Source organism: Taudactylus pleione, unplaced genomic scaffold (genome assembly GCF_031769625.1).
Source record: "Taudactylus pleione unplaced genomic scaffold, aTauple2 ptg000327l, whole genome shotgun sequence".
In the NCBI taxonomy this organism is placed as follows: domain Eukaryota; kingdom Metazoa; phylum Chordata; class Amphibia; order Anura; family Myobatrachidae; genus Taudactylus; species Taudactylus pleione.
In genome coordinates, this window is record NW_028284728.1 from 4446321 (window position 1) to 4460412 (window position 14092).

At 48.6% G+C, this 14092-nt stretch overlaps 1 protein-coding gene across 1 annotated transcript in view; it reads right to left on the reverse strand.

Annotated features, from left to right (window-relative positions):
• SIM2 (SIM bHLH transcription factor 2) overlaps positions 1-14092 on the reverse strand; it is a 194955-nt gene that overhangs the window by 4360 nt on the left and 176503 nt on the right. The gene's annotated exons all lie outside the window — the stretch shown is intronic.

The window sequence follows — 14092 nt, forward strand, 5'->3', positions numbered from 1 at the left end:
GGCCTACATGAAGATAAGCTTCAGAAATAGCCATACGGATCCAGGCTGCCAAAGTTTGCTTTGAAGCAGGCCAACTCTTTTACGGAAGCCATAGAGGACAAACAAGGCGTCCGACTTCCTAAGCGAAGAAGTGCGGTCAACATAAGTCCTTAAGGCCCGCACAACATCCAAAGTGGCCTCACCCACTGAAAGGCCAGGTGAGTTAAAGGCCGGAACAACCATTTCCTCGTTAACATGAAACTGGGAAACAACTTTGGGAAGAAATTCAGGACGAGTGCGCAGCACTGCCCTGTTCCCATGAAAAATCAAGAAAGGGGGTCTACAAGAGAGAGCCCCTAAATCAGAAACACGTCTGGCCGAAGCGATGGCCAGAAGGAAAACAGTCTTAGCTGTTAGCCATTTAAGATCCACTGAGCCCAATGGTTCAAACGGCGGTCCTTGGAGAGCCCTCAGGAACACAGTCAAGTCCCAAGGCGCCACAGGTGGAACAAAAGGCGGCTGAATACGCAGAACGCCCTGCATAAAGGTGCGTACATCTGGGATTGTAGCAATCCTACGGTGAAACCAGACAGACAGGGCCGAAACCTGCACCTTCAAAGAAGCAAGGCGAAGCCCATGGTCCAGTCCCGCCTGTAGGAAGGCGAGTACCCGAGACAGATGAAACTCCCGCGGTGCATAACCTCTCGGTCGACACCACTGGAAGAACGTATGCCACACGCGATGGTATATTCTCGCGGAGGACGGTTTCTGAGCTCTTAGCATGGTCCGCACTACAGAGCTGGAAAACCCCCTGGACCTTAAGATGGCCGTCTCAACAGCCACGCCGTCAAAGACAGCCGAGTCAGGTCCGGGTGAAGACAAGGACCCTGTGACAGAAGGTCCGGACGTAGCGGCAACCGCAGAGGACTGTCCACGGACAGACCCTGAAGATCTGAAAACCAGTGTCGTCTGGGCCATGCGGGAGCTATCAACAGGAGCGTCCCTCCTTCCTGTTTGAATTTCCGGATTACCCGTGGAAGAAGGGAAACCGGAGGAAAGAGATAAGCAAACCGGAATGTCCACCGGACGGACAGAGCATCCACCAGAGACGCCTCTTCGTCTCTTGTGCGAGACCCGTACACCGGCAACTTGTTGTTGTGCCGGGACGCCATGAGGTCGATCTCTGGAAGACCCCACCTGTCCACCAGCAGTTGAAAAACGTCCGGGTGCAGGGACCACTCCCCCGGATGAACGTCCTGGCGACTGAGACAGTCGGCCTCCCAGTTTAGCACTCCCGGGATGAAGACCGCTGATATGGCCGGAAGATTGCGCTCCGCCCATACCAGGATCCGAGACACCTCTACGAGAGCCGCCCGACTTCGGGTTCCTCCTTGCCGGTTTATGTAGGCCACGGTGGTAGCGTTGTCCGACTGGACCTGCACTGGGCGATCCTGGAGAACCCGATGTGCCTGCTGGAGAGCATTGAAAACCACTCGGAGTTCCAAGATGTTTATTGGAAGCTCCGCTTCTGCCGGAGTCCACCTGCCCTGGAACAAGTGTGGACCCGAAACTGCTCCCCAGCCCCGAAGACTGGCGTCCGTTGTCAACAGGACCCAATTCGTCCCCCAGAAAGGACGACCGTGTTGTGATGGGTCGTCTGCAACCACCAGGCAAGGGACAGGCGAACCTCCGGAGTGAGCACTATCGACTGGGATTTCAGAGACTGAGGCAGTCCATTCCATTTGGACAGGATCAGGTGTTGCAGAGGTCTTGAGTGAAACTGGGCATATTCCACCATGTCGAATACCGACACCATGGAGCCCAGTAACCTCATCGCCGAGTGCAGAGACACCCGGCGGCTCTGCAGACAACTGCGTACCCTCGACTGTAAGGCAGCAATCTTTTCCCCCGTCACAAAGATCCTTTGCTGTCCCGAGTCCAATAAGGCTCCGAGGTGCAGAATCCGCTGAGACGGGATCAGGGTGGACTTCTGCCAGTTTATCAACCAGCCGTGCCGTTGCAGTAGCGCAATGGTCAGGTCCAAGTGTTGGAGAAGGAGTTCCGGAGATCCTGCCACTAAGAGAAGGTCGTCCAAGTATGGCAACATGCAGCCGCAGGGAAGCCGCCATGACCACCATCACCTTGGTGAAAACACGTGGTGCTGTCGCCAGGCCAAAAGGTAACGCCCGGAACTGGAAGTGGACGCTGCGGATTGCAAACCTGAGGAACTGCTGATGGCGCAAAAGAATAGGAACATGCAGGTAAGCGTCCTGTATGTCCAATGACACCATGTAGTCCCCAGGTTCCAGCGCCAGAATGATGGACCATAGGGTCTCCATCCGAAACTTCAGTACCCGCAAAGATTTGTTGAGAGCTTTGAGGTTGAGAATCGGACGAAACGACCCATTGGGTTTCTGCACCAAAAAGAGATTGGAATAGAAACCCTGGCCCCCCTGGGAGAATGGAACCGGCACTATAACTCCAGCCTGGAGCATAGTGTGCAAAACCTTCCGCAGCTCCGTGGCTTTGTTCTGGTCTGACGGTAGACCGGTGGTGAAGAATCGAGCCGGGGGTCTGTGCCGGAAGGAGAGGGCATACCCGTGTGAGACCACCTTCGAGAACCCAAGTGTCTGTCGTGGTGACCGACCAACACCGGGCGAACTGCAGCAGGCGGCCTCCCACTTTGGGAACCCCCAAAGGGAGGCCCGGACCGTCAGGCCGCAGGCTTGTCATCTGGCTTGGGGGCCGGACGTCTGGTACTCCAGGCCTGCTTCCGGGGCTTGGCCGATTTTTTGGGACCAGCCTGACGGGGAAAAGACTGTGCTTTAGGCCTACCCTGGGCCCTGTAAGCCCGAAAGGACGATGTACCTGAACCAGAAGGAACAGCAGCCGACGGGAGACATGCTGAGTTAGCTGCCGCCAGTGTGGCTATAATCTTGTCCAGGTCCGGACCGAAGAGAACCTCACCGTTAAAAGGCAATGCCTCCAAAACCTTTTTGGAATCAGCATCCGCCTTCCAGGATCGCAACCACAAAGTGCGACAAGCAGCCACCGCTGCCGAAGAAATTCGAGACGCCAGGGTACTAATATCTAAGGCCGCTTCATTGATATAAGTGGCCGAATCCCGGAGATTGCCTATCAACTCCGCCTGCTCAGCCGAACAGTCGGGATCGAAGGACGCCTCCAACGTATCAGCCCAGCGCTCCATAGCTCTGGCGACCCAGCAAATGGCCACAGCTGGCCGTGCTGCCCCCCCTGCAAGGGAATAGACGGACTTCAGGAAGATCTCTACCTTGCGGTCCGTAGCATCCTTAAGGGAGGACATGGATGGCATGGGTAACGTGGCACTACGGACAAGGCGTGTCACATGAGAATCCACCTGTGGAGGTGATTCCCACTTAGCAAAATAATTGTCCGCAAACGGATACGCCACTGCTAAACGCCTTTGAGGCTGATATCGTTTGCCTGGCTGTTTCCACGCTTCCTCTAGGTGGTCAACTAATTGTCCCAAAAGAAGAAACACTGTGGCATCTCCTTTAACCTCTTTGAAAAAGGCATATTTGGACTTAGATACCGGAGGTTCCTCATCCTCAATAACTATAGCAGTCCGGACTGCACGAATAAGGCCAGGTATATACACCTTAGACTTAGCGTCCGACTCTTTAGGACGAGGAGGTTCCTGGTCAGAAAGATCCAGAATCTCCCCATCATCGGACGTCCCGTCGTCATCCTCATAAGGAGCGGACTGAGACGCCACCGGCCGCTTGTGGGGCCGCATCACAGACTCCCCCTGCAACACGTCTGACAACTGCTGTACAGAGCTTGTTAACGAATTAACCCACGCAGGCTCATGAGACCTGAGGAGGGGAAATATGGAGACCGTGGGGTACCATTAATTGTCTCGGGAAACCCTGCATGGGTGACAACACCACTGACTGCTGGGACAATCCCATCTGAGTGAATGGAGGCTGCGGAACTAACTGGCCCATGAGGGTTGTAAGCGCCTTGGCGAAACAAGCCCAGGGCGGCTCCTGTACCGGTGCTGTGACCGTAATAGGTCGCGCCAATAAATAACACGGACGGCATAGCCCTTCCGCGCTACCCTCCCCCCTCCGCTATAGGTGCCTTGCACGTAGCACACCGAAGCTGTACAGGGAAATCACTCTCAGACATAATGGTAAATATGTGACCCCTCTCAACAATACTTGTTCGTATAGTGAGAGACCACCCTGCAGCACCGCACCACAAGGGCTTTAGCAGAAAGACAGGGACAGTAATAAGGCTGACAGTAATAGAAGTAAAGTACAGGCAGCAGCGCTAGCACAGTCACATACAATGCAAAGAAAAATCAATTCCTGCACTATCAGCGCTGATCACTCAACTACCCAGACACAGAGTCTGGTAGGACACAGCGCTGCATACACAGACCTGACCAAGCGGAGGAGAGGTATGCGGGGGGACCCAGACCACGATGCCTCTGATTCCAGGCTTCAGCAGCGTTCACCATGCGGTTGTGAAGATGGCCGCCGAGGAGCTTAGAGGAGGCTCGCCTGGGGGAGAAGCGCTGCCACAGGGCCAGTCGGCGTGTGCAGAGAGGGCTGTGTGCAGCGGGGGAGGCGCCGGCTGTGAGACAGGGAAGGCGCGCTACTCCGGCATGCATTTAACCCCCGGGACACCGCAGCGCTATCGCTCTGATGCGGTCCACTGTCCCAGGGGGGTAGTGGAAGCGCAGGTTACATACCTGGCTCCACGCTGCAGCCAGTCCCCAGGGAGCCCCTGCCTGGGGACTCTGGACCATGTAACAGCGGGGACCCACCGCGGGACCCCGCCGCTTACCTTGCTGTCCCCCTTGATTCCGGCCATGGTCCTGAACATCTGGGGTCACCGCTAGCTGTGACCCCAGATGCCTACCAGCATCCCTGGATCAGTACCGGTGTTCTGGTACCGGCGGGGGTGTAGGGAAGACAGCATGGACGTCAGGACTGACTGTCCATGCTGTACTTCCAGATGTGCAGCCACAGCTGCTTGAAGAAAACTTCAGGGGCTCTTCTTAGCCCCCACTCCAACAGGTGCACCCGACTCCGGCCGGGCACCAAACTAAACTGAGATGCCTTGGCTCGGGGGCGGGGTATAGGAGGGGGACCCTAGTGCATCCTGGGAGAACTGAAAACTTAACTCTATGGTGCCCGATGCCTGACGTCATCACCTATACCCCAAGGTATCCTGTGGATACCCTATGGACCCTGAAGTAGAAAAAGGCATTTTTTCAACGGGTTCCACTAATATCATTATTGATACATTGTTGGGGATAGTTATCAGTGGCTACAGGCTCCACCAGTGCCTTAACAATTCACTTGCTACAGCAGTATATAGCTCATTCTGCACAGGTATATGGTGTAGCTATTCTCACAAGAGAGTGTGTTTAGATCTGGGAGTCTGATCAACTCCTACATTTGCATGCTTGTTAATTTCCTGTTTGTTATGAGCTTCTAGCAGGCTCGCTCATTATTCATTATTTATTATTTTTTACAATTTTCATATTTATCTTTGTGTTTACATGTGTCTTAGTTTTTTATTATTATTATTATTATTATTATTATAATTTAAGCATTGAATTATTTTAATACATTGATGTGTTGTTCTTATGTCCCAACATAACTATCAGAGCGCAGTGTTTTTCTCTATTGTATATGCTTGTGAGGTTGGCAATCACCTCTTTTAACACTGCTACACTGGTATTTGAATCACTGGCTCATTAGCGCTGAGGTGTTTCTTGTGAGTACAGTAAGTATATACACCTTATTATAGGCGGAGCTTGTGCAGTCTGGCTGTTGTCATAGAAGTAGGAGGAGTTTAGGTTGTCAATCAACAAAAGAGGAACAATAAATTAGAATCAAGTAGCGAACAGGGAAAATATTTTATAGGCATATATTCAACCAATAAGACTTAATTATGGTGCTGCTAATTTGGTCTGGCCTTTAGAGTATTCTTGTGTGTCCAAAGACATTAGGGAATTTTATTTGATGTTTGCCTTTCACACATTGGGCCATATTCAATTAGGGAGCAAAAAGTCCGTGCTGGACTTTTCGCTCCACATCGCAGGTTTTCCGGGGATAAAGTATCGGGCGCGTGCCCGCTTTATCCCCGTATTCAATTAGGAAGCAGTGAAAACGGGAGCCGGCTGAAAGGTATCAGGAAAAATTCGGGAATTTTTGGGAAATGTCCCTGGGACCCCCTAAAGATGTCCAGACATGGGGGATCACTATGGGTACCCCCATTTTAGCCTGCTGAAGGAAGTCGGGGATTGTAATAGTCGCAGCAGGTGCATAAATGCGGCTATTGAAGAAGTGGTGAAGAATAGCACATTCCATCAAATTTGGGGTACATGAAAATGGGTGCAAGCATGTTTTAAAGTCCCTAAAATGAATTTTAAAAATTCTTCAAAAATGCACCTGCCGCTACTCTGGCAATGAAGAAAACACCTGCCGCATATAAGGGAACCCCTCTGGATTGTATGTGGCTATTTGAAAAGTGTGTGCCCTAAATTTTTTTCTTTTCACCCCAAAATTAAAGGTACTTTTTTGGGGTGTCCCGAATTTTTTTTTTTTTTGACACGGATCTTTTTTAGGGGACATTCCCAGGGGTGCAGGCTATCCTTAAACCCCAATTCTGCACTTTTTTTCGCCAGCAAAAGGCTGGTGAAAACTTATCCCCGTTTTTTTACATTGACTTTTCGCACCGGCGAAAAGTCAATGTACTTAAAAACGGGGATAATTCAAATAGGCGAAAATGACGTAATCGGCGATAAATTATCGCCGATTCCGATATTTCGCCTCAAATTGAATACGGCCCATTGTTGGTAATACATTGAGTGCAGATGATATGTCTGTATATTAATGTCAGTATACTATATTACTGTGTTCATATGGTTCATTATTTATTTCAGTTGAAATTTGTATTATTTAGGTGATTTATTAGTTCAAACTGTACAGTGTTACTATGGCAACAAATTGATTATTAGTAGTGACCTTCAGCAAATATTTTGCTAACACCTGGGGTACAGGTTGAGTCTCCCATATCCAAATATTCCAAAATACGTAACATTTTAGCGCGTAACTGAGATAGTGACACCTTTGCTTTATGATAGTTCAATGTACACAAACTTTGTTTAATGCACAAAATTATTAAAGTTATTGTATAAAATTATCTTTAGGCTCTGTGTATAGGGTGTATATGAAACATAAATTAATTTTGTGTATGTAGACAAACTGCATAAATGCATTCTGTGTTTAGATTTGGGTCCCATTCTCAAGATCTCATTATGGTATGCATATATTCCAAAATACGGAATATTCCGATTTCCAAAATGCCTCTGGTCCCAAGAATTTTGGATATGGGAGACTCAACCTGTATTAGTGGGTTTTATTGGTCACTGTGATTTCATCCGTGACAAAAGGGCCAGATGGATACAGAATGTAGGAATAGATTATTTGTACTACAAAGTGTATATATATATGTATTACACAGAAACAAAATAGTGCAATATGTTGCTGATAGGAGGAATATGGAGCTGATCAATGTGAAAAATAGTTCCGAATTACTATTCTAAACTAAATTGATATTAAATGTTTTATCGATGTGTTATTAGTTAATACAATTCATTACAGTTTAGTCTTGTTCTTCATTTGTCCTATTTTCACGCTGTTTTCACATTGTACAGCACAACATCTCTCCTATCGGTGACTTTTTGCACAGAATCTTTTTTTTTTTTACCTGGAATCCTGCTTACCATGTCCTAAACAGTCTCCCTACCAAATTGGTGACATGCACATATATCCACAGCCAATACATACAGCCTATCCACACTGACCATGCAAATACCCACAGCCTATCCACACTGACCATGCACATACCCACAGCCAATACATACAGCCTATCCACACTGACCATGCACATACCCACAGCCAATACATACAGCCTATCCACACTGACCATGCACATACCCACAGCCAATACATACAGCCTATCCACACTGACCATGCACATACCCACAGCCTATCCACACTAACCATGCACATACCCACAGCCAATACATACATCCTATCCACATTGACCATGCACATACCCAGAGCCAGTACATACATCCTATCCACACTGACCATGCACATACCCACAGCCAATACATACAGCCTATCCACACTGACCATGCACATACCCACAGCCAATACATACATCCTATCCACACTGACCATGCACATACCCACAGCCAATACATACATCCTATCCACACTGACCATGCACATACCCACAGCCAATACATACAGCCTATCCACACTGACCATGCACATACCCACAGCCAAAACATACATCCTATCCACACTGACCATGCACATACCCACAGCCAATACATACATCCTATACACACTGACCATGCACATACCCACAGCCTATACACACTGACCATGCACATATCCACAGCCAATACATACAGCCTATCCACACTGACCATGCACATACACACAGCCAATACATACAGCCTATACACACTGACCATGCCCATACCCATAGCCAATACATACATCCTATACACACTGACCATGCACATACCCACAGCTAATACATACAGCCTATCCACACTGACCATGCACATACCCACAGCCAATACATACAGCCTATCCACACTGACCATGCACATACACACAGCCAATACATACAGCCTATCCACACTGACCATGCACATACACACAGCCTATCCACACTGACCATGCACATACACACAGCCAATACATACAGCCTATCCACACTGACCACGCACATACCCACAGCCAATACATACAGCCTATCCACACTGACCATGCGCATACACACAGCCAATACATACAGCCTATACACACTGACCATGCCCATACCCACAGCCAATACATACATCCTATACATACTGACCATGCACATACCCACAGCCAATACATACAGCCTATCCACACTGACCATGCACATACCCACAGCCTATACACACTGACCATGCACATATCCACACTGACCATGCACATACACACAGCCAATACATACAGCCTATACACACTGACCATGCACATACACACAGCCAATACATACAGCCTATCCACACTGACCATGCACATACACACAGCCAATACATACAGCCTATCCACACTGACCATGCACATACACACAGCCAATACATACATCCTATCCACACTGACCATACACATACACACAGCCAATACATACAGCCTATCCACACTGACCACGCACATACCCACAGCCAATACATACAGCCTATCCACACTGACCATGCACATACACACAGCCAATACATACAGCCTATCCACACTGACCATGCACATACACACAGCCAATACATACATCCTATCCACACTGACCATGCACATACACACAGCCAATACATACAGCCTATCCACACTGACCACGCACATACCCACAGCCAATACATACAGCCTATCCACACTGACCATGCCCATACCCACAGCCAATACATACATCCTATGCACACTGACCATGCACATACCCACAGCCAATACATACAGCCTATCCACACTGACCATGCACATACCCACAGCCTATACACACTGACCATGCACATATCCACACTGACCATGCACATACACACAGCCTATCCACACTGACCATGCACATACACACAGCCAATACATACAGCCTATACACACTGAACATGCACATACCCACAGCCTATACACACTGACCATGCACATACCCACAGCCAATACATACAGCCTATCCACACTGACCATGCACATACACACAGCCAATACATACATCCTATCCACACTGACCATGCACATACACACAGCCAGTACATACAGCCTATCCACACTGACCATGCAAATACCCACAGCCTATCCACACTGACCATGCACATACCCACAGCCAATACATACAGCCTATCCACACTGACCATGCACATACCCACAGCCAATACATACAGCCTATCCACACTGACCATGCACATACCCACAGCCTATCCACACTAACCATGCACATACCCACAGCCAATACATACATCCTATCCACATTGACCATGCACATACCCACAGCCAGTACATACATCCTATCCACACTGACCATGCACATACCCACAGCCAATACATACAGCCTATCCACACTGACCATGCACATACCCACAGCCAATACATACATCCTATCCACACTTACCATGCACATACCCACAGCCAATACATACATCCTATCCACACTGACCATGCACATACCCACAGCCAATACATACAGCCTATCCACACTGACCATGCACATACCCACAGCCAAAACATACATCCTATCCACACTGACCATGCACATACCCACAGCCAAAACATACATCCTATACACACTGACCATGCACATACCCACAGCCAATACATACAACCTATCCACACTGACCATGCACATACCCACAGCCTATACACACTGACCATGCACATATCCACAGCCAATACATACAGCCTATCCACACTGACCATGCACATACACACAGCCAATACATACAGCCTATACACACTGACCATGCCCATACCCATAGCCAATACATACATCCTATACACACTGACCATGCACATACCCACAGCTAATACATACAGCCTATCCACACTGACCATGCACATACCCACAGCCAATACATACAGCCTATCCACACTGACCATGCACATACACACAGCCAATACATACAGCCTATCCACACTGACCATGCACATACACACAGCCAATACATACAGCCTATCCACACTGACCATGCACATACACACAGCCAATACATACATCCTATCCACACTGACCATACACATACACACAGCCAATACATACAGCCTATCCACACTGACCACGCACATACCCACAGCCAATACATACAGCCTATCCACACTGACCATGCACATACACACAGCCAATACATACAGCCTATCCACACTGACCATGCACATACACACAGCCAATACATACATCCTATCCACACTGACCATGCACATACACACAGCCAATACATACAGCCTATCCACACTGACCACGCACATACCCACAGCCAATACATACAGCCTATCCACACTGACCATGAACATACACACAGCCAATACATACATCCTATCCACACTGACCATACACATACACACAGCCAATACATACAGCCTATCCACACTGACCACGCACATACCCACAGCCAATACATACAGCCTGTCCACACTGACCATGCACATACACACAGCCAATACATACAGCCTATCCACACTGACCATGCACATACACACAGCCAATACATACATCCTATCCACACTGACCATGCACATACACACAGCCAATACATACAGCCTATCCACACTGACCACGCACATACCCACAGCCAATACATACAGCCTATCCACACTGACCATGCACATACCCACAGCCAATACATACAGCCTATCCACACTGACCATGCACATACCCACAGCCTATCCACACTAACCATGCACATACCCACAGCCAATACATACATCCTATCCACATTGACCATGCACATACCCACAGCCAGTACATACATCCTATCCACACTGACCATGCACATACCCACAGCCAATACATACAGCCTATCCACACTGACCATGCACATACCCACAGCCTATACATACATCCTATCCACACTGACCATGCACATACCCACAGCCAATACATACAGCCTATCCACACTGACCATGCACATACCCACAGCCAAAACATACATCCTATCCACACTGACCATGCACATACCCACAGCCAATACATACATCCTATACACACTGACCATGCACATACCCACAGCCAATACATACAACCTATCCACACTGACCATGCACATACCCACAGCCTATACACACTGACCATGCACATATCCACAGCCAATACATACAGCCTATCCACACTGACCATGCACATACACACAGCCAATACATACAGCCTATACACACTGACCATGCCCATACCCATAGCCAATACATACATCCTATACACACTGACCATGCACATACCCACAGCTAATACATACAGCCTATCCACACTGACCATGCACTTACCCACAGCCAATACATACAGCCTATCCACACTGACCATGCACATACACACAGCCAATACATACAGCCTATCCACACTGACCATGCACATACACACAGCCAATACATACAGCCTATCCACACTGACCACGCACATACCCACAGCCAATACATACAGCCTATCCACACTGACCATGCGCATACACACAGCCAATACATACAGCCTATACACACTGACCATGCCCATACCCACAGCCAATACATACATCCTATACATACTGACCATGCACATACCCACAGCCAATACATACAGACTATCCACACTGACCATGCACATACCCACAGCCAATACATACAGCCTATCCACACTGACCATGCACATACCCACAGCCTATCCACACTAACCATGCACATACCCACAGCCAATACATACATCCTATCCACATTGACCATGCACATACCCACAGCCAGTACATACATCCTATCCACACTGACCATGCACATACACACAGCCTATCCACACTAACCATGCACATACCCACAGCCAATACATACAGCCTATCCACACTGACCATGCACATACCCACAGCCAATACATACAGCCTATCCACACTGACCATGCACATACCCACAGCCTATCCACACTAACCATGCACATACCCACAGCCAATACATACATCCTATCCACACTGACCATGCACATACCCACAGCCAATACATACATCCTATCCAGACTGACCATGCACATACCCACAGCCAATACATACATCCTATCCACACTGACCATGCACATACCCACAGCCAATACATACAGCCATCCACACTGACCATGCACATACCCACAGCCAATACATACATCCTATCCAGACTGACCATGCACATACACACAGCCAATACATACAGCCTATCCACACTGACCATGCACATACCCACAGCCTATACACACTGACCATGCACATACCCACAGCCAATACATACAGCCTATCCACACTGACCACGCACATACGCACAGCCAATACAGCCTATCCACACTGACCATGCACATACCCACAGCCTATACACACTGACCATGCACATACCCACAGCCTATCCACACTGACCATGCACATACCCACAGCCTATACACACTGACCATGCACATATCCACAGCCAATACATACAGCCTATCCACACTGACCATGCACATACCCACAGCCAATACATACAGCCTATCCACACTGACCATGCACATACACACAGCCAATACATACAGCCTATCCACACTGACCATGCACATACACTCAGCCAATACATACTTCCTATCCACACTGACCATGCACATACACACAGCCAATACATACAGCCTATCCACACTGACCACGCACATACCCACAGCCAAAACATACAGCCTATCCACACTGACCACGCACATACCCACAGCCAAAACATACAGCCTATCCACACTGACCATGCACATACCCACAGCCAAAACATACATCCTATCCACACTGAGCATGCACATACCCACAGCCAATACATACATCCTATACACACTGACCATGCCCATTCCCACAGCCAATACATGCATCCTATACACACTGACCATGCACATACCCACAGCCTATACATACATCCTATCCACACTGACCATGCACATACCCACAGCCTATACATACAGCCTATCCACACTGACCATGCACATACCCACAGCCAATACATACAGCCTATCCACACTGACCATGCACATACCCACAGCCAATACATACATCCTATCCACACTGACCATGCACATACCCACAGCCAATACATACATCCTATCCACACTGACCATGCCCATACCCACAGCCAATACATACATCCTATCCACACTGACCATGCACATACCCACAGCCAATACATACATCCTATCCACACTGACAATGCGCATACCCACAGCCTATACATACATCCTATCCACACTGACCATGCACATACCCACAGCCTATACATACAGCCTATCCACACTGACCATGCACATACCCACAGCCAATACATACATCCTATCCACACTGACCATGCACATACCCACAGCCAATACATACATC